Raw genomic sequence first — 25,357 nt, 5'->3', positions numbered from 1 at the left:
CAATCTTAACCTAGCTTGGATCTCTTTGAAGGCAACCTGTGACATTCTAAGGAAACACAGCGCTAATTTTGATGCTTTTAACACAGAATAATTGCAAGCTTCAAAAGGCTATGACTGTACCTTTTTTGTGGCACAGTAGCAGCTGTAAAACACTGAGACAAAATGACATGAAAAGATTCACATGCTGTCTGAACAGCAGGCCGAACAAGCTGAGGTCTAGGGACACATTTATTAAGCAATGATAACCTTTGCTGAAGTCATTGTGTCATGTTGACCAGCAGCTCAAATTTCAGTTCAGAAGTCCACTCTCTTGTTTGTGTAACACTAGAAAGTTGCCTAGCAGTCCCCCCCTCCAACACACACACATCCCATCACATAAATGAGCACAGCTGCAAGTGTTAAGCCAGTGGTTAATGCTTGATGCCATGCTCTCCTGACTTTGGGCTTTTTTGCTGGGCCCAGTTTTGCTGCTGAAAATGGAGAACAGCCAGGAGGAGTGGGAGGTACTACAAACCAGTGCACTCCCCAAGAGACTGTAAGTGAAAAGAATGAGATAAAAGAGAACATCTTATGCTGTGGCAGTGCCAAAAGGAAATATCTTTTCTCTTGCCTGGTTTTTAGAAAGAAAGAAAGAAAGAAAGAAAGAAAGAAAGAAAGAAAGAAAGAAAGAAAGAAAGAAAGAAAGAAAGAAAGAAAGAAAGAAAGAAAGAAAGAAAGAAAGAAAGAAAGAAAGAAAGAAAGAAAAGCTTTCTCACACAAACAAAGAGAGAGAGAGAGAGAGAGAGAGAGAGCACTATCCTCCATGGTCAAAATCTAGTTTAATCTAGACACAGAACAAACATCCAAGGCTTTTCCCTCTGTGGGTTTGAATCTGTAAGTGGGTCCTGGCCCCCGGGAGGCACACCTGGTCTTGACCAGGGCCAGGGCCTTTTTGGTCCTGGCCCTAACCTGGTGGAATGAGCTCCTGAAAGAGCTAAGGGCCCTGACGGAACTATCTCAGTTCTGCATGGCCTGTAAGACGGAGCTCTTGGGCTATGAAGATTGAGTCCCTCCCTAGTTTTTGGTGTAATGGTGTAGTGGAGCCAGTTTGCTATAGTGGTTAGGAGTGCGGACTTCTAATCTGGTGAGCTGTGTTCAATTCTGCACTCCCCCACATGCAGCCAGCTGGGTGACCTTGGGATTGCCACGGCACTGACCGAACAGTGATATCAGGGCTCTCTCAGCCTCACCCACCTCACAGGGTGCCTTTTGTAGGGAGAGGAAAGAGAAGGCAACTACAAGCTGCTTTGAGCCTCCTTCGGGTAGAGAAAATCAGCATATAAGAACCAACTCTTCTTTTTTTTCTATGTAGGCCCTATTTTCTAATCATCTAGGCAGGAGTCCTCCCCTCCCCAGGCAGTAGAGATCTGCTTTCAGCTGTTAGTAAAGACTCTTTTCTTTGACTAAAAATCTTTTCCACAGAACAGATGTTCAGCTGTTGTTAGCCAATGAGAATACTTGGAGTTGCCTGTCGCTCAAGCTCTTTTAGTGAGGAATTTAACCCTTCGCTTACTTGTTGCTGTTACTTCAGCACTTGGGACCTGGCTTTTATAGCACTATCCATCACAGTCGCATATATACGTATTGGTTAAAGAGTAGTCATCATCAGCCAAAGTCATATTTTAATGGAAGAAGAAATGATGCTGTCACAGCTAGGTCTAGTTATTTATTATTTGGAAATTTCTTCTTCAGATAGCCTACTAAACTAATAAAACAGCCCAAATGATTTTTAGAATAATAAAGAATAAACCAGCCAAAATATAAAAACAGTAGCAGTTATCATTTGCCTTCTTTAGATGAATATGATACAGGTTCTATGTCATTTCAATTCCTCTTCCTCTCTTAGAGAGACACTGTTCCTACATTACAGGGGGGGAAATTGCAAATAGCACAGTTCTTTTACTGCTTCTCCACGATGTGAGACTTGTGGATCTCACCTGAAATAAGACATATGAGCTCCTTAAGTCAAGCAGTACAAGTGTGAAAAGAAAGAAAAGTTTAGATCATTCACACTTACTTTCCTGTTTAAGTAACCACTATAATATAGTAACTAACCCTAAAGAGACAACATGCACAAGAAAATGTGCGTCACTGTGTGCCCAAGATAAGCACCTCAATTCATGCATGTTTAAGCACAGGCTGTAGGACAAGTAATAATTAGCAGCGTCATCCATAGACCATAAAGGGTCTAAAATGCTTAAATTGAAACAAATTCTGTACTTTTCCAGATTTCAAGCTCCAACCCAACCCAGTGTCCTTCAAAATTTCACAGATGAAAACAAGGTAGAGTATGAGTTGCAGCAATCCACTGTGAGAAATTTGGTGGCAAGGCCAAGCTCACCAGCATCACATCCTGTTTCACACTCAAAGCGACAGCATGAGCAGCACTACTGAGCCTCCTTTATTTCCCCCCACCAGCCTGTGAAGCAATGACAGGTAATGGAGTAATAATGCCAGGAGGTTTCCAACTTGGATGGGGAGCCTGCCCCTTGAAAACAAGGTCACAAGTACCTAGGTAGGCCATGTGATGTGGCTTGATGGGCAACAGTGGTTTAGGGAGTTGGATCCAATAGGTCATGGGACACATACCAGGAAGATACAAGAGACAGAGAGAATGAACTGAGACACAGACTCACATCATATATATGCAATTGTTACCCTATAACTCCAGTGGATTTAGAAGAGTATAACTTTATTATTGCACTACAAGTGATTTTATGAAGACAGCATGGGCAAAACTATACCTCATCTTCCAAGTCAATAGATATTACAGTTCATCCCAGATCTAAGTTTTGAATGACTTCTCAGTAAGGAGAAGCAAAGCACCTTAAACCTTACGAAACTCATATAACCTAAGTGAATTCCACCAGCACATGTAAGGTATCCAAATGGGCCTTTTCATTTTGGAAAAGTAGCACAGAGGAAATGTTGAATTCTACTCATCTGTGTGCACTGGTTTGGATCCAAATTGGACCCACCTGACTCTGGTATTGTTTCCAGCACAGATTTGACATTACAACATTACAATTACTGGGGGAAAGAATATAACATGTGCTTAGGCCCATGGGCATGTAAATCCTTACAATTACTGAAATTTTGAAATGTTTATCCAGTTTTAAGGACAAGAGAAGTGTTTTCAGTACATAAGAATGGCTACATCAAAAGTTACATTGTTGGGTATTTCTTCTCAGCTAGCACAGAAAATAATAAAGGGGGCAATGAATGATGTCATTAATGAATTTTTAAAAATAATGAATTTTTAAAAAGTGTTTTAAAAGATTCCCATCATTTTTATTCTTTACTTTTTATTTAAAAAAAACTACAAACAGATGTCAGAATAGTTACCCTTGGAAATAAGTCCCACTAAAATAACTAGGACATTTCTCAATATATATGGTTAGCACTGGCTGAAAGCTAGCAGGCTGTCTACTTGCTGTGTTTCCTCAGATGATGGGACATGATGCCTTTCTCCTCCAATTTATGAGGACAATAAACTGATGGTTCTCATGGTCCTCTTCAAGGTGTTAGAAACCACTATAAATAAGAGGCCTACCAAAACCAGAGGCATGAGAAGAAGGATGAAAGGAAGGACATGCCTATTTAAATCAGCCCACCTCTAACATATCATTGCCAGAAATGAGAAACAGAGCATCACTCCAAAGAGATTCATCTCCCCCAGCCTTCCACAGGGTGTCTGTTGTGGGGAGTGGAAAGGGAAGGTGACTGTAAGCCACTTTGAGACTCCTTTGGGGAGAGAAAAGTGGCTTATAAGAACCAACTCTTCTTGTTCTTCTAATATTAATGGAATTTCTTCTCATCCTAGGCTCTGCATTCCCTCTCCTGTGTGGAAAAGCAGTGCAATTTGCATCCAACACTGAGGGCCTTTTCGCACAGGGATCTTTGTTGCAAATTGTTTGCGGAATGAAAAATCGCCATTTAAAATAGTGGAATTCGTCGTTATGCATACCTGCCTTTGTAGTGGAATCAGTTGCGTTTTTTAGCGTTTCCCACAGGCTTCCGGTCTCGGCAGAAATCGCTAGAAAGGAAGCGCTATTGCCAAGCTCGTCCCGCCCCTGGCCGTCAAGCAGCCAATGGGCAGCCGTTAGCATGCTCCCAAACAGCCCCTTTCCCTTTAAGAAAGGTTTTTTTTTAAAAAAACGACCCATAGCAACGAATCTAGGTAGATTCGTTGCTACGGAGAGACCCATCCAGCTGCCTAATGTGAGCTGTCGTTTGATTGTATGATCGTTTGCACGCTGCCTCGAGTGATAAACCCCCCCCCCTCTCACGGGCCCGATTTTCGGCTGAATTTATTTGTAAAAAATAAAGGGACTTTATTTCAGCAAACGGGCTTTTCAGTGGTTTGTGCTTAGTGACTAAAGGTGAAGGACTGAAGCCAGGGAAGCCTCTAAACAGAAAGAGGCTCGCCGGTGCGTTTATCCCCGCTCGCTCGGAGAAAAAAAAATGGCAATCGCTTCGCCGGAAGTTTGGAGGAGAGAGCCAGGGGGAGGGACTTTGAAGAACCAGCAACAATGGTAACGCACAGGTCTTTAGCGCTACTGTTGCAGATTGGTTGCAGGAGTGTATCGCTATCCGGAGGGTGAATCCACTTTTCTGGATTCCCCTGAAAGCGCCACAACGAAGCGCTTTTTGCTGATTGGTTTCAGGATTGTTGCAGATTGTCTACGACGTCGTGGGTTATGGCAAATTAGTAGCGTTTCCAAATAGCAACCATTGTGCTACTTTGAAGCCGTGCGAAATGGCCCTGAACATTTGGAAGAGGGGAAACCAGTATTTCCAATCAAAGAATGTTCTCAAGTATCTTTGCTTGGATGTAAGGTTTATATGATAACCAGTTATAGTTTCCTGAATCATCATACAGTGAAGCATAACAAGATTTCAAATTTAGACAGATTTATTATTAACAGATCCCAAACTTTGCACAATATATAAAGAATGACTGGTTTCCAGAAGTGAGTTAAAATACCAATTGTTGTTCATTTATATACCATTAGGAAAGGCAACACAGTTCAAAAGTTTTATATATTGAAAAATCAGTTTTTTTCATAGATCTCTTTAATATTTTCAGCCTTTATGTTTGTACTTATTAACTTCTGTACTCCATCAACAAAATTTATAGAAATAAGAATCCTGCAATACCTGTCTGAATATACTAACGTGCCTGAGAAATGATGCACAGAGTTACTCTGTGGTCCTCCAGATGTCCACGGACTACAAATGCTGGCAGGGGCTCATGGCAATTGTAGTCCATGAACATCTGGAGGACCACAGGTTGACTACTCCTGGTTTAGAATGTTTACTTTCAGCCAGTCACACAACAATGTAATGACAATGATATTAAACCCTATTTTAACTGCATCAGGAAGATGTTTCAAGCATTTATTACAAAACAGTTCCCTAATTCTTTCAAATGGAAGAACTATCATTTTGTGGGAGTTTTGTAATTCACAAATTGTGGCTGCAGTTTTTACACTTCACAAAGCAAGAAAACCGCTCCCTTTAGATTACCAACAACACTTCGGGGGGTTTCCAGAGGTATGGGGGCAGGGGGCTGGGGTCATTCCCGCCATCCTGCTGACTTAGAAATTTTGAGAATATATCAAATTAGTATGGGGAGAAACAGGAGAAAAGGAGTTATTAAACCCACTTGATAACAACAGGCAGTAAAAGGCTGGAGTCTTTCACAGAACAAAGCAAGGCAACTATATTGTTTACAGAAGCAGAACATGTTGTTTAGAGTACAAGGGGAAGCAATGCACTTCTTTCCCTTTTTTGTTCACATAAGAAGCACAATATTCATCACGCCTCTTCACACAGAAAAATGTGATCTCTCTCTCTCTCTCTCTCTCCAATCAATGGCTATTAGCAGTTACCGCACCCATTTTCTCTCTTTCCCCCCTTCTAACTAACCTCCTTCAGAACGGGGGGGGGGGGGAAGGAATAGACAGCTCCTCTTTCTTCAGCTTCTAGCAGTTTTCGGAGGTCAGGATGCTATTGGTTCAGCTTTGTATGTGATACGGAGCTGTTCACTTAGCAACAGCAAGCAGAAGAAGCCGACAGCCACTCCACCTGGTTCAGCAAGTGTCTGAGTGGTTTAGAAGATCTGCTCCTCTACAGCAAGGGAGGGGGGATTCTGTCCTGAGAAATGTTCGCCCTCTCCCTTGCGCATCAGTGCAGGATATGGAGTCCAGCACCTGCAGTTATCATGCTTACAGAGGGTGCCCTCACCCCAGGACAAGGTGCTATTAATAAGAGGTATTAACGGGAGCATAATGACAGCAAAGTGATATGCTACACCATATATTTAACATGACATACCCTTGTAGACATGTTCTTGCAGCCTGAAAGAAGAAAAGGAGGAAGAACTGATGTATTAAGAGAAAGAAAAATATGGATGAAATTAGTAAATATTTAAATAATCATCCACTGCCTATTTTATTTCTAAGTTCCTTCCCCAAAGCATTATCTTTCAAGACAAAATATAGAAACTGAAAAGCTTTTCAGTAATTGAACAGCTTCAATAATAACAATAAAATCTATACTACCCATAATATCAAGTATATTTTAAACCACTATTTTCTGAAACATTTTGTTGTATCAGTGAAAGGAGAACTCTGAAGCAGGTAGGAAGAAAGAGCATATCACTATCTGATTTCCTGTCCAAATTTCAAAGTGAGTGTTTCACCAACACATCCACTCTTATCACAGGGCCATGTATCTAGAAGAGTTGGTCCTTATATGCTGCTTTGCTCTACCTGAAGGAGTCTCAAAGTTGTTTACATTCGCCTTCCCGTTCCTCTCCCCACAGCAGACACCCTGTGAGGTAGATGAGGCTGAAAGAGCCCTGATATCACTGCTCGTCAGAACAGCCTTATCAGTGCTGTGGCGAGCCCAAGGTCACCCAGCTGGCTGCATGTGGAGGAGGAGTGAGGAATCAAACCCAGATTGCCAGATTAGAAGTCTGCACTCCTAACCACTACATCAACCTGGCTCTAACTAATCAGAGTACTGTGAATTTTAACAAGTACTTATACGGGTGCTTTGATTAACAAATGATGTGCATGTTACAGGTATACTGTGGTTAAGATGTGTTTGCAGCAGCTATTTCCCTATTTAAACAGGCCAAAATGCCCCTTCATTCCTGTCCCTGATTAGTATTCCATTACTGCTTATTCTGGGTGAAAAGTTAGTACCTCATTAAAGAGGTACTAACTTTTCTACCATGACCTTTGTGATCTCTGTAATGTTGAACAAATGCTTTATGTAAATGTACTCTAAAAGGATAGCAGCGCAGAGCGCGTATGAAGACAGGAAATATCCAAAGTGTAGCAAAAATGATCAAGGAAAACAAAACATGAAAATGCAACACAGGCATGCTGGTACTGACCTATCCGGACACCGGAGCCCAAGCTGCACTAGTCTCTGTGAGCTGCCCAGCAGAAATCACTTTGGACTATACAGGCCACAGGGCTGGGTCTTTCTGTCACAGCTGCATGGTACACAAAGAGCTATCTGCTTTTCCTCAGGATGTTGCTCACATCCCCACCTGCATATTTTATGTTTGAAGCAATTGCTAGGTTTTGAAAAGCAAAAATCAAGATAAATGAAAACGGATTTTTTAAAAAAATCAGGGGTTTTAAAATCTAAATTGCATTTTATTGAATCAGCTTTTTTGAGATTTCAGTTACATTAAATGCTTCTTTGAAAGTCTAGTTTTAAAAATAACCTGGTTTACAATGAAATATTAATATAATACAAAAACACATGTTTAGTTCTACACTTGTGCTCTTATCTTCAATTCAACACCCTGTATTAAAACCCACTCTTCTGTATAAGACCAAAAAAGAACACAGTTTTTGCCATATAAAGTCAAGCATTATAAATATGATGACACAGTACTTATTCTTGTAGAAAATTATACTTATGGCTATCAACTACATCACATGGGCTTCTGTCCTCATGAATGGCAGCAGTTAAAGGAAGTGAATCTGTTGAAGCTCAGTGAAGCCATGAGGTCTGGTGTAGCAAATCAGGTGAAATCACCACTTCTGATAGCCAGCGCGGTGTAGTGGTTAAGGTGTAGTGGTTAAGAGCAGTGGCCTCTAATCTGGAGAACTGAATTGGATCCTCCACTCCTCCAGCTGGGTGACCTTTCCCTAGTCACAGTTCTCTCAAAGCTCTCTCAGCCCCATCTACCTCACAGAGTGTCTGCTGTGGGGAGAGGAAGGGAAGTTGATTGTAAGTCACTCTGAGATGTTTACTGCATGGATGCTAGTCGGACCAAGCTGCAGCCTACTGTTTGAGCCAGGACAGCTTGCCCTGGCTGTTCCTGCTTCTGCACAGGGGAACCTTCTGGCAGCTACACCCAGTCTGCCCTGGATTTGCCCCCTGCACAAGCAGCTGGGGTGGCAAGATTTCACTGTGCTGCAGAGTGATGGGGGCCTTTTTTTGTTTACGAACGTGGTATTGTGTGGGGATGCAATTGTTGTTGTCATCAGCCATTCAGTGGTGTCCGAGTCTTGGCGATCCCATGGTGCAGCTGTCACCACAATTCCCGATCCCACACTGCCTCCCTCAGCTGTGCAATGTTCTGGCCAGTGTCCATCTTAATCATGTCCAATCACTGCAGTCTTTGTCAGCCTGGTTCCTTCTTCCATTGACCAATCCTAGCATAATTACTTTCTCCATTGAGTTGGATCACATGATCCAACTATAATAAATGAGCCAGTTTCATGATTTTGCCTACCAATGATATATCAGACTTTATGCACTGTAGTATTTCCTTCTTTGTGACTTTTGCTGTCCATGGAACACACACAAGGCTTCTCCAAGAGTTCAAAATAATCAATTCTTCTCTTGTCCGACTTTTCATTGTCCAACTTTCACAGCAATAAGTGGCTATTGGAAATAGATCTAACTAATCTACATTTGGTAATCAGGCTTACGTCCTTGCTTTTCCATGTTCAGTTCAAGCTCATCATGCTGCAATCAACACTCACATAAATTTGTGATCCACGAAAAACGACTTCTTGAACACAATACGAAGTTCCCAAACAAACAAGCAAACGAACAAACAAATGCTCCAGGTAGCTCTGCAGTGCTGCATAGCACCACGGACCCACCTAGGGATGTTTTTTATCCCTTCTGGGATACCATAATTAGGGAAGGAGCTGGGCCTGGACAACTACTGCAAGAACAACTGAGCAGTACTTCAGATAAGGTTCTCAACCTCCAGGTGGGGCCTGGAGATCTACCAGAACAACTGATTTCCAGACTAGACATCAGTTTCCTCTGAAGAAAGTGAGGGTGGATTCAATTCTTTGGAGGGTGGGCTCTGTGGCTTTGTATACTAAACTGGGTAGGTTAGATAATACCTTGTGATGATAGAAATAAGATGCAGCTGGACTTAGATAGAATGAAGGATTGGGCCCAGACAAATAATATGAAGCTTAATAGGGAAAAATAAAAATAGTTATATAATTCTTGGATGGGTGAATAGCTATAATGTACAGCAAAATAAGTTTTGTCTAAATTTGAGGAAGAACTTCCTAACAGTGAGGAATGTTCAATACTGGAACAATCTCCTTTATGGGGTGGTGGATTCCTCGCAATTAGAGATTTAGAGATTTTAAAGTATTGACTGGATACCTACTTGTCAGGGATATTATAGTTGTGGTTCCTGCATTGGCTGGGGGTTTGATTAGTTGACTCTGGTGGTCCTCTCCAACTCTGAGATTAAATAAATACCTTGCTGAGGTCCCTTCCCTCTAGGATTTCCAGGCTCTTCCCATGTACCCACCCCCCAGTTTCCCACTGGCTGGCAATTGCAACTTCACCCCCCCCCACACACACACACACACTGCTGCATCCTTAAGGCGCTTCCCCACACTTCAGCAGAGATTTTCTGTGGTGCCCACCAGACTGTCAGCAGAAGGGAATGTCAAACAGAAATTCAGCATGGGGACAGAATACCAAACAGGTGCTCAGTGGATATCAAGCAGAAGTTCAGCAGCCTGAGCTGTTGTGAGTCAGAGCTCACTTCTTTTGTGGCTGACCAGCAACTCATGAAAGTGCACACTGGAATAAATGATGTTAGTCTTTAAGGTACCACTAACTGGACTTTAGTTTTCTTTTTGTGCAATAAATTAACACTGCTCCCCTTGTTTCATAATCTCCTTGTTTGCAGATGTTAAGTTTCAGTCCAGGGATCCATCTAATGACTTTCCATCAATAATTAATAGGCTAGACTCTGGAAAGTTTGGGTCACTAAATCCAACATACTATATTTGTTCTCAAATAGGTTTGTCAGGCCTTCTCCATAAGGTGGGTAATTCACCACCTCCTGGTCATCCCTCCCCCCTCCAATCAACTGGCTAGCAGGGGACTTACCAGCAGCAGGAGAAGCCTAGCCCTGCACTTCAGACATGTGGCTAGCAGCAAAAAGATCAGTGCTGCCAGCAATGTGATGATGTAACCTCCAGTGTGCACTTGAACTCACATCATATTGCTAACAACATGGTGATGATCTGGTGTTTAGCCAAAAACATTATAGAAAAAAATGGCTTCTACCATAGAGTTTTCACCCAATCATATCACTTCCAGTGTGTGCTGGCAACATGGCTGAAACATGGCTGAATCTGGCAAGCCAGGTTTAGTTCCCCACTCCTCTACAAGGAGCAATCTGGGTGACTTTGGGCTCATCACAGCCCTGATAGTACTGTTCTGATGAAGCAGTTTCAACCTCACCGGATGTCTGTTGTGGGGAGAGGAAGGTCTCTTTGAGAGTCTGTGGGGCAGTAAAAAGCAGGGTATAAAACTCAACTATTCTTTTTTAAAATGATTATAGATCAAAGATGCACAAAACTTTAGGACATGAGTTGTGCCTTTTTCAGATTCAGTGTATGTATTACTATATATAAGGATATGTGAAAATTATTGCTACTAAAGTTCTAGTTCATACATGCATGGGCTTATTTCAAACAAACTGTTTAGTCAAAACAAAATTATTTTCTCAAAAGACACAGGATGATCCTGGGAGCTTATTATGAAGGAGCTTTAATAAAACAGAAAGCTGCATTGGTGAGAAAAAGGCTAGGAAAATTGCAGCAAGGAATTTTATTCCATCACAACAATGTACCTACTCATTCTTCAAGGGCAGCAAGGGCTGTTCTATGAGAATTTCATTGGGAATCTTGCCCCTTCAGACTCCCCCCTCCCCCCCAAAAAACTCAAAGAACATATAAAAAGAACATGATTGGAGTCCCTTGAGAATGCCAAGACTGCCAATTTTGACGTAGCGTAAATCAAAGAGTGCAGAATTCTTTAGGGAAGGCTTAGAGAGATGGAAACACTATCTTCAGAAGTTTATAGACTTAGATGGAGGGCATGTCAGGAAACAATAGCTTCACTTTTAAAGTAAAGGTTTTTGTGATTTTGAACCAATACTTTTTTACTTACCCTTGCATACTGGAACCTACTTCAGAAATCCCAGGATTCTGGATTGTGGAAACAAGCCACAATTTGTGGTTTATTGAGACTCTCTGGTTTCTAATTTTGGTGGTATGTGCAAATGGCAGGGAATACGCTTCAAGTGAATGCAGCCAATTAATTGTTTTTCAGCTTTATGGCAACCTACTGTTTATCATCAGTTCAGGCAAATTATGGCTTATGCTTTCCCCTGCAAGATGGAATACCAGAGGAGGATCAAACCATTTGCAACAAGCAAAGTTTGCTGGTTTAGATGCAAGAGCTAACTAAACTACTAAAATAAAAGTGTCCCATTACCTGGTCATAGGGCTATAGGAAAAGGAGAGAGCATGTAAGCGGAAAGAGCCTTCAAAGTTGTTCAGGTAACGACAAGCTATTGTTTGCTGTTATGTCCGAACCATGCCTCATTATAGGCAATTGGTCCCCTTTATTAACACCTATTTAATGATAAAAAAATATTTGTATGATGTCATGCTCTGCACATTTCCAATGCTCTCAGCAAGTCAAATAAGTGAAGAAAGGGGAAGAATGTACTTGGTTATTGCCAACCTAGAAGTTCTTTCCCAAAGTAAAAAATCCAACAACATGTTATTTTATCCTTTTAACCCTCTTTGTGAAAGAATTCTCTTAGATTTTCCTCACATTCAAAAACACAATAGGCATACTATGAAGAAGAGGAAACAGTACTTCCTCAGATAAATCATATGCAATTATATATTCAGTAGTAAAAGTAAACCCTATAATTTGCTAAAGACAGAGATGCAATGTTGGCTGAAGGTGTTTTTCCTCTGGCTCAGCAAATGGGTTCGACATGAGGTACATTGTTTGAATTATATGATAGCTGTGCAGACTATCACTGTGTGTTAACCCTTTAGTAGGCAATGCCTTTGAGACTTCCAAATGTTGTACTCTGAAGTAAATCCAGAATAAAACAAGATGTCCAGTAATTCTTAAACTGAAGACATGGGAAGCAGTAACAAGGCCTCAATACCTCACTGTATTCAAAACTTTTCAATACCTCATCAACTTGCTTCGCTCTCAGCTCCTTGCCCTCCTTATACGGCAAGAGCCAGGTCTGTCAAGACAGGAGTGCAAAACGATGACCTGTTCACCTTAAAGCAAATATGCATTCCGCTCACCAGTACTTTTATGACAGTGTCAATAGATGTAACTAGCTGGATTTTAGCCTGATGTTTTCTTGAAAGAGCACACCTCTCATTACTATTAAACGGGGAAACATTACAGTTTCATAAGTGATAGCAGCCAGTCCCTTCATTTAAAGAAAGATGGAACTTTACTCAAGCTTCCCCCCTTTCCTCAAGGTGGATTAAGACACACTAAGGTCCTAAACTATGTCAAGTCTGATAGATTCCATAGCATTATCAAACAAATTGTAATTTTAAAGGGTTTTGGGGAGGCATTTAGAAGCCTATTAGCAGCTGTGTATAAATCCAACTGCTCCCACAAACCAGTTATATGGTCCTCTTAGGATCTGGGAACTGGATAAAGGGAACATGTGATAAAATCACTACGTTGTTTTCAAATAGGAGAGTCATTTGTTTGAAATAGTTCATTTATTAAAATCTTGAAACATTGCCCAGAAAACTCTTCTAGAGAATCACTTGAAGCACTTGGAAACTGACTGTACCCAGGATATGAAAGTTAGCATGCATATTTATATAACATGATTTGACCAGGTCCATTTGACACATAAAGCTTCTTTAAAAAAATCCCTAAATGCAATATGAAATACAAATATAGAACAATTTTATTTATTTACTTCATGTATAGCCCACCTTTCCTCCCAGTGGGAATCCAAAGCAATTCATAACCCTTTTCTTGTCTTTTTTTTTAATTACAGAAGAGTGGGCAAAGAAACATCCTATTCACCAGGGCCTTAAGTGAAAAAAACTTTCCCTATCTTTTCCTCCAGTGACCAGACTGCAAATGAGTCATCTTATGGAATCAGCCTGATGTTACTGAGCAGAGATGTAGCCAGCAGGCCTTGCTCCAGCTATCTCTGCTTTATGCCATAAGCAGTTTGAAAATACAAGGATACTTAAATAGAATTTTTAAAAGAAAAGAATACGATTAAGTACTCAACAATTAACCCCACAAACAATTCATGATTTTGTCTTTTAACATGACACCCATAATACCTTTCTTCATATAATTCTGATTTAAAGAGTTTAAAGAGCAAAGCAATATAAAGGGCAATAAGTTGAGTTAGAAACTGTCCTGGGTCACTGTCTTGCACAAATTGAAATTATTTGCCCTTGTTAGAAATGAAAATTAATTAGAAACAAATATTTAACCTTTTTATTGGCAGGTTCAGACAAAATGTACCAAACTTAGTTGCTTCCTAAATGAAATGAGATTCCACTAGACTTCTACGAGGAAAAAGCAGATAATGCTGTCAGCTACAAGAGGGGTGGAAAGGATAGAATATGTATCTTTTGCCTTGACTCTCTCTCCCACACGTCAAGCTATGGATCTTTAGTTCTTACTTGGACTGGGCAACACGTCTAGCAATAAGATGCCACATACACCAAAACAAAAAAGGTGGTAAGTCTCTCCTTTTTTGTACCAGATTTTGAAAATGACAACTGAATACATGTCCCTGCAACATTAGTTATATGACACTCCCATCTCCACGTGCTCATCATGTAGCCCTAGGCTACAGCTTTTCTCCTGCAGTACAAAATGTTACACCCCTGTTCATAAGTTCTAAAGAAAGAGTTACGTAGATCAGGAGTCTAAGCAACTGCTATTACTTCTCAGCTTTATGTCACTTGGTATAAAGCATGCATGTTTTGCCTAACTTTAAAATGAGTTGGCATAGGTTCATGAAATACCAGGGAACAATCTGCTATCAGGCACATAATACTATCATGTAATGTTTGCCATTTTAGGAGTAGCTGCAAATCAATAATTTCTTGCACTTTTTTTGGGGGTGGGGGGTGGGGGGAGTAACATCAGATGAATACCCGCTTTATCCAGGGGAAAACTGAAACGGAGACTTGTCCAAAGCTAAATGACTAATCAGGAGCAGAGCAAAAATTAGAATCTTGTAATAATTGTACATGTAGTTTCATAATATTTCTTGTTCTGTGCCATTTTGTTAACATACTGAGTTTTTGAGAAAATGAAGGCTAAAAATAAGACCTATATGAATAAATTTCTACTTAGTACAGTATATACTTCAGAATAGTATTGGTGACCAATAAATAAAAACAAAAGGCCATTTCTAACATGATCCCTGTGCAGTTGTATTGCTGTGCATAAGATTTTGATGTTCTACTTTTTATTATTATTGATTACTAACATTTATAACCCATTTCCTAACCATAAATGACATCTAATGTAGCTTACTATCAAACACAGTAAAACTCATTCAAAATAATAGGTAAAACAACAGTAAAATAAAGTAATATAGAACACAACAGTAATCAGCTCAAGTGAAGCAGAAAAACATTTCCCAGAAATGAAGATCTTGGTCAGGGAAGAAAATAGCCATTGAAGCCTCTCTCAATGAAGTTTAAATAGCAGGTACCACAACAGAAAAGACTCTTTAACTAGTTATATCTAGGGTTTCAAGCTTCCAGGTAGTAGCTGGAGATCTCCAGGTGACAAAGAACAGTACACCTGGAGAAAATGGCTATTTTGGAATGTGGGCTCTGTGGCAAACCACTGAAGTCCCTCCCTAAACCACACCCACCTCAGGTTCAACCCCTCAAATCTCCAGGTTTTTCCTAACCTGGAGCCGGGACCTCTTGCTATAACCCAGAAAATATCCCACAGCAGAGGCACCAAAACTGTACTAGTTTACAAGAAATCTTAGGTGAGGTGGCATTCCAGATTACCACTGTCCACAACCAGCTGAAATTAGAATGAAAACAGTTGTTCCACATATAGTGTGATAATCCCCATGATCAAAATGGTATTGAAAGTAAAACAAAGGCCCCATTTCTTATGCTAATTGTCTCTTCAAATGTTGTTATTCCACTTCTTTGTTTCACAGCATGGCTGTGAGTTTTAGATTCTCCATGGTTAAGTAATTATTTCCTGCTACCTCATGGTGGCTACAGTACTCCTCAATGGCTCCTTAATCCACTCCTTTTGATTGTGGCAGGGATACTTTAATTACTGTTTTTTTCCCCAATGTTAATAATTTTATTTTATTTGTCACCTTAATCATTTTATAATTGCATGATTATAATAAGGCATAGACAGAACTTTCTGCCCTGTTTTCTTCCCCCTTCAGCTAAGACCAATAAGATTTCAAATGCTGATTGAATTTTGGAGTGGGGTGAAAGAAAACCTGAGGTGGTTTGACTTCTAGCAACCAACTAAAAAAGGAGTTTTTGAGGGACAAGGAATAGAAGTTATCTGGAATAGGCAGTAAGCCAGTAGGGCCATCAGAGTATTGTTTTGACAGGGGGTGAGACTATTAGAATATCAGGGAATGTGTATATGGGTTTTGTTTCCAAGTCTGAATGTCTTAGGAAACATATTTTGTAACCACTAAGCAAGAAGCACATTCCAGTTCTGGGGTTGTGACGTAAAGAACTACTATACCATTTTAAGAGGAACTCTGGATGTCTAGAGATGCCAGTCCCTAGGTGGGACCTGGGGTTCCCCTAAAATTATAGCTCATATACAGGTGACAGATCAGTTTCTCTGGAGAAAATGGGTGCTTTGGATAGTAAACTCCATAGCATTATGCCCCACCCCAAATCCCACCCACTCCTTGCTCCACCCCCGAAGTTTCCAGGTATTTCTCAACCCAGACCTGGCAACCCTATCCAGATCACAGCTGCCATCTTAGAGTCATGTAGCTGCAGACATGGACTTCAGTCTTCCTTCAAACAGTCTGCCTTCAAAAGAACATGTAGCTGATATGGGGAAAGTGTTTGTTTGTTTTTAAATCCTTTATCACATATAGCAGGTACTCTGGCCAGACTACATTGCTCACCAGAAATGTGGTAGGCTGGAACTGACTTTGTCATTGACTATGAATCCATGCTCTCTTCATTGCTCAGTTATTACCTGTGTATCTGTGTATAGCACTTTATAGCACTTTGTACCTGTGTATAGCACTTTATAGTTGCTTACAATAACCATAATTTACCACATTGCTCTTCTATAATCAAATGGTATATTATGCAAATATTATAATTGTCACAAACAAAAAAGATCCCATAACGTCATCACAGAATTCTTGAAGGGGATTCCTAAGATGGCAATGCTAAGATGGCAACACACCAGATACACATGGCAACCTTTCTAAATGAACAAATATCACATAAAATAGCTAAATACTTTAACTGGTATAGTATACTGAATTCAGGAAATCATACATGAATATAATTTCAATTAAAAGCTGCCAGGCCAGAGATGTAACTGGGAAACTACTGGATAAATATTTCAGATTCTGCCATGCTGAACTTAACTTAAGCTCATTAAGTGGAGGCAAGTTGTTCCACTGAAATCAGCAGGACTTGCTTCCACATGACTGCCCAATCCAATATCTCCAATTAGGTTAGCAATGTTGGGGTTGTTTCTTGGTAAAGGCTCTGTGCCTTCAACAGATGCATGATAAGCAAAAATCCAACAAGTATAGATTTGGAAATATGAAGATTCGGTGATGGGAAAGGCTTCACCTGTTGGATTTGTTTGCCACATATCTGTTTAAAAGGCATTAACTCTGACAGGAAAAAGGTGGTCAGACTAAACTCTATCTAGAGCACAGACAAGAGTCCCCATGCCTGCACACAGCCTTGAATAGGCATTGCTCCTTTGTCAATCTTGAGGAATGTCCTCTGCTTGCAAATGTGCACGCTTTCTGGAGCAAGGACTACAACTGGAGTGTCCGTGGAGTTCTAGAAACTAGAATTTAGGTACTGACAAGTTTAAGTAGAAAACCACAGGACTTGCTTCCATATCCATTGCCAGCAATCGGTTTTTGCCCCATGCAACTTATCTCATAGCAGAGTGTGGGAAAGTAACACAATTCTTGAAGTTTAAATCCTGTCAGCAAAATCTGTTAACAACCAAGCCAGCCATATCTTACAGAATGTCTCTTCCTGATCCTTCACTTAAAACGAGAATAAGACACTGAGACTTGACAAGATGAAGGAAGAAGTTTACAGGATGATTGCTTCACAGAAGTGCCTAGAACTCTTGTATCCTGGTGGAACTTATTCCACCTGAATAGCTATGAAAACACAGCTCAATCAAGCCTTTTAGATAAAGGACATTGTTCTCTTTATGTAAAATTCTCTGTGTAAGGGATTTAAGAAAAGAATACAAAAGTTAGGACAAAACTAATCTCTGGTGAGCACAAGCAAGGCTACTGAATGATCAAGCTGTAACAGGTAAGGCATGAAATCTAGGGCATATAACAGATCCCTTGGATGGCATGTAAGCAAATCAATAGAGATACCATCTGGATGCACTAATCACTAAAGGTCAAGAAACAAAGGCCACTCAACAACAAATCTGTGGCTAGGAGGGAGTGAGAATCAGGGAAAAAATTGAACCAAGAGCAAGAGGGCAATAAATGACCAAAATTAAAACAAGATGGATGGTGTCACGAAATTGTAGTACGTTCTAGAGAATTATGGCCAACTGTGTGCCAAATGGAACAATTTAAGCATCAGAGAGACATAACTGAAGTGTTACCATTGTACCTAGAAAGACAAAATTTATGTCAGCCCAGACACTGAGGAAAGCATGCTCTGACTATTATAAATCAGTCTCTTGGCCAGCATAGAATTGTGGATTTTGCAGTGATTTTGCAGTGAAAGACACAATCCTGAACTACAGAAGGCCAGTGAGAATCCACTGATGAAGCTTGGCTGGCTTAGGGCTGCTTTTTATACCTGTATATTTAAGTTGTAATATTTACACACAAAATACATACATCCCTTACAAAAGTATTTATAAATTCAAGGAAAATAGGAGTCATGATGAGCATCAGAACAATTGAGCTTTGCAGTAGTAAAAGAGATAGGCCACAGATATGCAATAAAATATGACTTTGTTCCGAATCTAAATCACAGAATGGCTCCCTGATATTCATGATTATGCTAAGTACTATTAGCAATATCAAATGTTTCCCACCAGAAAATAAACCTATACTACAGTTACAAAAGCTTTTTGGCACAGAACAGGCTAACCAAACGGCATTTCTTTCAAAAAACCTAACTGCACACCTTTCTGATGTTCTTTTTTGTATTCAAGGATTATTTTTAAGGATACAATCCTGTTTCAGCTTTCAACAGCTTTCAACACATAGCAGTGTGACTCGGTAGCTTAAAAGGCAAATAGGATTGGGGCTGTATTAAAAGTAATAGAGTGTCCAGATCATACAAGGTGATGGTACCGCTTCACCCTGCTCAGACCTCACTTGGTGTGCTGTGTTCAGTTTTGGGCCCCACAACTGAAGAAAGATTTAGAGAAACTGGAGTGTGTCCAGAGGAGGGCAACAAAGATGGTGAGGGGCTTGGAGACCAAGTGGTATGAGGAAAGGTTGAGGGAGCTTGGTCTGTTTAGCTTGGAGAGTAGATGACTAAGAGGTGATATGATAACCATCTTTAAATACTTGAAGGGCTGTCATATAAAAGATGGAGCAGAGTTGTTTTCTGTTGCCCCAGAGAGTGGACCAGAACCAATGGTTTAAAATTAATTCAAAAGTAGTTCCTGACATTAGAGTGGTTCCTCAGTGGAACAGGCTTCCTCGGGAAGTGGTGAGTTCTCCTTCTTTGGAAGTTTTTAAGCAGAGGCTAGATAGTCATCTGACAGAAATGCTGATTTTATGAATTTAGGCAGACTGTGAGTGGGTGGGCAGGTAGTTGAGAGTTCCTACATTGTACAGGGTGTTGGACTACTAAATGACCCTGGAGGTACCTTCAAACTCTATGATTCTAAATGCAATTTAACAAAAGTGATTTCTGATCACTTCACTGGCCGTTCTTATCAGGCCAGCCCTAAACCTGGTCATGGCCTATAATCCCCCCCCTCCAAAAAAAAAGAACACTTGACATCTGAAGGCCATTTTATACCTTAGGTAAAGGTAAAGGTATCCCCTGTGCAAGCACTGGGTCATGTCTGACCCTTGGGGTGACGCCCTCAAGCGTTTTCATGGCAGACTCAATACGAGGTGGTTTGCCAGTGCCTTCCCCAGTCATCACCGTTTACCCCCCAGCAAGCTGGGTACTCATTTCACCGACCTCGGAAGGATGGAAGGCTGAGTCAACCTTGAGCCGGCTGCTGGGATTGAACTCCCAGCCTCATGGGCAAAGCTTTCAGACGGCTGCCTTACCACTCTGCACCACAAGAGGCTCTATTTTATACCTTATGCAAATGCAAACTAGAGTAAGATACTGGATGATGCCCAGTTGGAATTGTGGCCATTCACAGGTCCTGACAAGAATACCTGCACCTTGCAAACCTGCGATTGCAGCTTTCACATTTTAATCTTTAGTGATACAGCAGATTATTATAGATGAATATTTAATAATATGAAATGGCTCTGAGTGTCCTTTTTCTCAGGTCAAAAACCTCATCACCTATAATACTCTAGTTAAAATATCTTACTGTCATTTCAGTAATATATTTACCTTTTGAATTATGTAAGCATTCATTTTGTATTGTTGTTGCTTCTGCAATACATCCTCTTTGACCTACTTGACCTGTAATTGTGTACATACAGGCTTTGTTTAGGGAACATACTGATACTGAATATAATATGAGTATACTGTGTTATAAAAGAACTTATCTTTTCCTTTGAACGTTATCTGTTCCTACTTTCCCACTGAAAAATGGTAAGTTCTCAACTAACCTTGAAATGTGGGCCCAGTCCAAATACAAAATTTATGAGAATAGCAATGTGGTATGTATAACACTATTCATTTATTTAAAACTAGATAGACTAGATGTTAGGATGTGGCTGGCTACATGGCAAAAGGTCTTGCCCACCCCTGGACTCTTGAGGCCCCACCTCAAAACTTGTGGATTGTAAACTAACCATGAGCAGGCAGTGTGATGCAGCGGTAAAAAAGGCAAATGCCATTTTGGGCTGTATCAACAAAGGCATCACATCAAAATCACAAGATGTCATAGTCCCATTGTATATGGCACTGGTCAGACCACACCTGGAGTACTGTGTGCAGTTCTGGAGGCCTCACTTCAAGAAGGACATCGATAAAATTGAAAGGGTACAGAGGAGAGCGACGAAGATGATCTGGGGCCAAGGGACCAAGCCCTATGAAGATAGGTTGAGGGACTTGGGAATGTTCAGCCTCGAGAAAAGGAGGTTGAGAGGGGACATGATAGCCCTCTTTAAGTATTTGAAAGGTTGTCACTTGGAGGAGGGCAGGATGCTGTTTCTGCTGGCTGCAGAGGAAAGGACACGTAGTAATGGGTTTAAACTTCAAGTACAACGATATAGGCTAGATATCAGGAAAAAGTTTTTCTCAGTCAGAGTCGTTCAGCAGTGGAATAGGCTGCCTAAGGAGGTGGTGAGCGCCCCCTCACTGGAAGTCTTCAAGCAAAGGTTGGACACACTTTTCTTGGATGCTTTAGGATGCTTAGGGCTAATCCTGCGTTGAGCAAGGGGTTGGACTAGATGGCCTGTATGGCCCCTTCCAACTCTATGATTCTATGATTCTATGATTCTATGATACTAAAACCTCAAGGAACATTCCTGACCCAGGGGTCACCAATCTCCAGGTACGGCCTGGAAATCTCCTGGAACTGTAAGGCATCTGCAGACTATAGAGATCAACGCCCCCCCCCCCAAGGGAAAAATGTCCTTCGAGTTGAAAGAGGCCAGGAGGCCAAGGCAACTTACTAGCAGCAGGGTATGCTCTGAGGCTGGTTCCTCTTCCACCCAGCAAACTTCTGAATCTGGAAGGAAGTTGGAGATGGGAGAGCTGCCCCCTTGTTAAGCTCTTCCTGGCTGAGGGCTGACTCCTGACTGGAGCTAAACTACCTGGGCAGGCCATTCCTGGATGAGGGTCAATCAGGTAGTGGATGACTTGTAATTATAAGGTTTAGTGATTGATGATAATGATGATAGTTTACTCTCAATCTTCTATCATAAAACTTCCTAGGCTCTGCACTAAACTCAAGATCTTCTGTCTACACAGATAATCAAATGTTTATTTAAGAAGTAACTTCTGGTCTCACTCATCTGGATTTTGGGTCAGAAGTTCAGTCAGTCTGGCCAGACAATTCTTCATCTTTGCCATTATTTAACCATTGGATTGTCGTATTATAGGGATTACGTAACTTGACAGTTTTAAATCTCTCTTGTGCGGTATAACATGCAGTCTGCAAATGCTAGCCTTTTAATATTTATACTGTAGTAAAAAACATTCAGAAAGTATTTTAAATTCTTCCTCCCTACAAATTTTTTTTAAACATCTGTATTGTGTCAAAAATGATTATCTCACTAGTCCTTTATTTTACAATACTTTAGAGTATTAAATTAGAGTAATCACAACAAAATGTAATGGGGGGAAATTCTGCATTATGGCCACAGTTCTGTGATTCCTTTGTATACATTAAGTCTCTAAATACATAAGGTGAAGGAACAGGAAAGGGGAGGAAATTGCATTGTGCTGGTGGTACACCATCACTTCCAGTGAATGCTAGAAATGACATCACAACATTGACACGCCTTGGAAGTGATGCTTTGAGATTTGGGCCAAACCACAGAATTTTGCACAGATCCTAGAGCATTGACTCATCATCCCACCAGCCTCATCCTCACACCAGCAACATGACTTCCAGGTATTCACTGGAAGTTACTTTGTACCATGGATGCAGCAGCATTTTAAAAACGTTTTCTTCCCACCAGCCCTCAGTGGGCCACTAATGAAAGGGGAGGGGGGAAGTCTCCCTGTAGGAAAGCTTCTGCTAACAATCCAAAATCTACCATACTTCCATGCAAGGTGAACACATTAAAGCAGGAAGATATAATTGTTGATTTGCTGCATTTTCTGGTTGCTGCAATGCAGCCAATTTGGGAATGCATTACAGTTTTTCAGAAGATGAGGATTTCTAAATCTTGGTTTCAAATTCTGTTTCAAAGCACTGGTGTTAGTGCAGCTTCGTGGACATGGCTGTGCCCAGACTGGCAGGGCTGGCTCTCAAGAACTGGCTCAACTTTCCCTCATCTCCCCACTGTGCCATGTCATTTCTGTCATGACTTCCACTGCATTTCACCCAAGGGCGCCTCAAAGACATTTTCACATCAAAAAGCCACCATGAAAAAAAGATTAGATTACTTTTCTAGCATTAACAACGATTCCTCAGCAGTCTTCAAAAGCTTTTCATAATAAAAATGCTTTTCAGAGCTTCCTCATTGTCAATGATAACTGGACTATTCTAGCTTCAATGTCAGGTTACCTATGCCTCAGATTCAGTAGCAGCAGAACCCAAATGAAGAGAACTCTGATGTTCCACCCCTGCCTCCCCAATCATACTTCCCCAGTGCTAAACATTCTACCCGGGTCTTGAATCATACCTGCCGTTAAGTCCTTATAGTGGCAGGTTATGATCACTTTCTACCATAGCAGAACACAACTGCTATTCCCAGTGCAATTCCTTGGCATGGTGTTTGTTCCAAATGTTTCAAACAAGGCAGCTATTATTGGTGAGAGTACCATTTTTGCAATGATGACTGTAAACTTCTCACATGTGGCATGAGAGAAGAAACCCATCCTAGCACCCCTTCTCAGGAGCTAGCTACACTGCATACTCTGTCACAAAACTAAAGGGGACCGTTAGTTACCTGAGTTTTTTCTTCAAAGTTTATGTCACTAGCTACATGGTGGCCAACCAGGGAAAATTTTGCCCAAAGACTCAGTGCACATGAGTGTTTCTTTCATGTGGTCTTCAGAACAGTAATTGCTCCATGTTTGTAAGTAACTTACCTCCGGGAAATATCCTTAGGGTTGCAGCCTCAAACTGTACTTGGATTAACCTAACTCAAGATAGAAATTGCCACAATTTCCCCTGCCACAATTTCCCCTGCCATGTCCTACCTCTAAAATGCCAGCTACAGTTACTGACTAAATATCAGGGACTAAAACTACCAGACCCTGGCCGCACAGCCTGCAAAACCCACAGCAAACAGTATGCATAACCATTTTTTGCATCCCAGAATCTATAGCACCTTTACTATAACATTGGACCAGCATAAATCAGAGAATGAGACCTTGAATATGAACATCCACATCCAGTTGACAAAGTATATACACTCATGCCTTCATATGCATATATTTATATATCTGTTTATGTAGCCATTGTATTGGGAATGAAATCAGAGACTATGAACTGCCAAACAGGAGACAATCAGTACACAAAGGAACTGCTGTGATTACTATGAATCCCTCTATGTCTTGCATACCTATCACAAAGGAAGCCCCAAGTTGTTCACAAAGCATCACAAACAGGTCCACATTCCTTGGGGCACAGCATTTTCCACCAGTTTCAATGAAGATCATGCAGCCAGAACAGCTTTTTCCAAACTCTGGAATGTGGAGGAGCCTCTGAAATAATTTTTCAGGCTCCGATGAGTCCCGGAAATTGTGTCAGCTGGCCAAGCCTTCCTGTCAGGCCCCCAGAAGTAGCATGTCACCAGAAGTGACATCATTACCTGCATTAACAGGCAGGCTTGAGGAAGATTGAGGAGGGAGAGACAGGAGGTGGTTTAAAGCAGGAGTAGGCACGTAAGCTCCACCCCTTCCTGGCACAGAAAACACGAGATTATTCACACTTGGGAAGAAAGTAATGGAAGTGGCTGGTTCCCCAGCTTGTGCCTGAATCCATTAAGGCAGGAGGAGAAAGGCTGTGGACCCCCTCTAGAATTCTTGTGAACCCCCGGAGGTCCACAGCCCCCTTTTGGGGAATCCGTGAGTTAGAGGTTCCTCATAGACCTGATTGCACTCTAAAATTTTAGTAAGCACATAATAGCAACACACCCCTTGCCATACAACATCAAATGACATAACCAGGTTGTCCTTGCATAATTTAGAACATGTTATTCAACTTTGGAAAATTCTATAACTTGAATTACTGGTGACTCTGAAGTCCAAAATAATACCAGGAGACCTTAAAGGAGATTGGAAAGGTGGGTCAAAAAATTAATGGAGCCATCTCTCTGTGTTTCTCTCTCCTAGACTTGAGCAGAAGAAGGGGAAGAACAAGCATCCTGAGCTAGGCTCGCTGCATGAGGTGCACCTTAAGAAAATAGCTCTGGATTTGCATAACAGCCAAGGCACAACTGTACAGTTCTATAAGAAGAAACATGAAGCAGCTAAGTCCTCACCCAAGTTGCTTATTTATAAATATGTAACCTGACTTTTCACAACAGTTCCTAATGTAGCTTACAAAAAACAGTAAAAAAAAATGACACTCACTAGTACTCAAACAGCATCATAATGATATCAATCAGGAAGCAAAATTTAAATTAAGCAAACTCAAATGGCCAAAGACTTGAAGGCCTGACATAATAGAAGTGTTTTAAGTGTTTTAAGACCTTTCCAAATGGCCCAATGGGACTGGATTGTTTTTGGAAGCAAACAGGGGAAGTCATTCTAGGGCTATGTTCTCCTCAGATGATGGTGGTGCTTGAAGACAAGCTCTACCACCAGACCTCAGTTCAGGGGGTGTGGAAGTGCGGGTGATGACAATTCCTCACTAACTCTGAAAAATGCAATATACAGCTAAGAGCCTTAAAACAAGTAACTTTATCTGACAACCTTAGAACTGCATAAAGTAGGGACAACCGCCTGGA

At 41.0% G+C, this 25,357-nt stretch overlaps 1 protein-coding gene and 1 long non-coding RNA gene across 3 annotated transcripts in view; one reads left to right on the top strand and one right to left on the bottom strand.

Moving 5' to 3' along the window:
• The window catches only part of MAML3 (mastermind like transcriptional coactivator 3), a 307,203-nt gene that overhangs the window by 222,977 nt on the left and 58,869 nt on the right, over positions 1-25,357 (bottom strand). The gene's annotated exons all lie outside the window — the stretch shown is intronic.
• On the top strand, positions 156-25,073 carry LOC143819103 (uncharacterized). 2 transcript variants are annotated; one of them, XR_013224790.1, is made up of 3 exons: positions 156-535; positions 2,268-2,322; positions 3,863-4,203. It is a non-coding gene; the product is annotated as an uncharacterized LOC143819103 (long non-coding RNA). The 2 variants fall into 2 exon arrangements; XR_013224789.1 differs by lacking the exon at positions 3,863-4,203 and adding an exon at positions 24,741-25,073 and having other exon boundaries at positions 162-535.

The sequence above is a fragment of the Paroedura picta genome, chromosome 10 (genome assembly GCF_049243985.1).
Source record: "Paroedura picta isolate Pp20150507F chromosome 10, Ppicta_v3.0, whole genome shotgun sequence".
NCBI classification, from domain to species: Eukaryota; Metazoa; Chordata; class Lepidosauria; order Squamata; family Gekkonidae; genus Paroedura; species Paroedura picta.
This window is presented reverse-complemented; position numbering and strand designations above follow the sequence as displayed.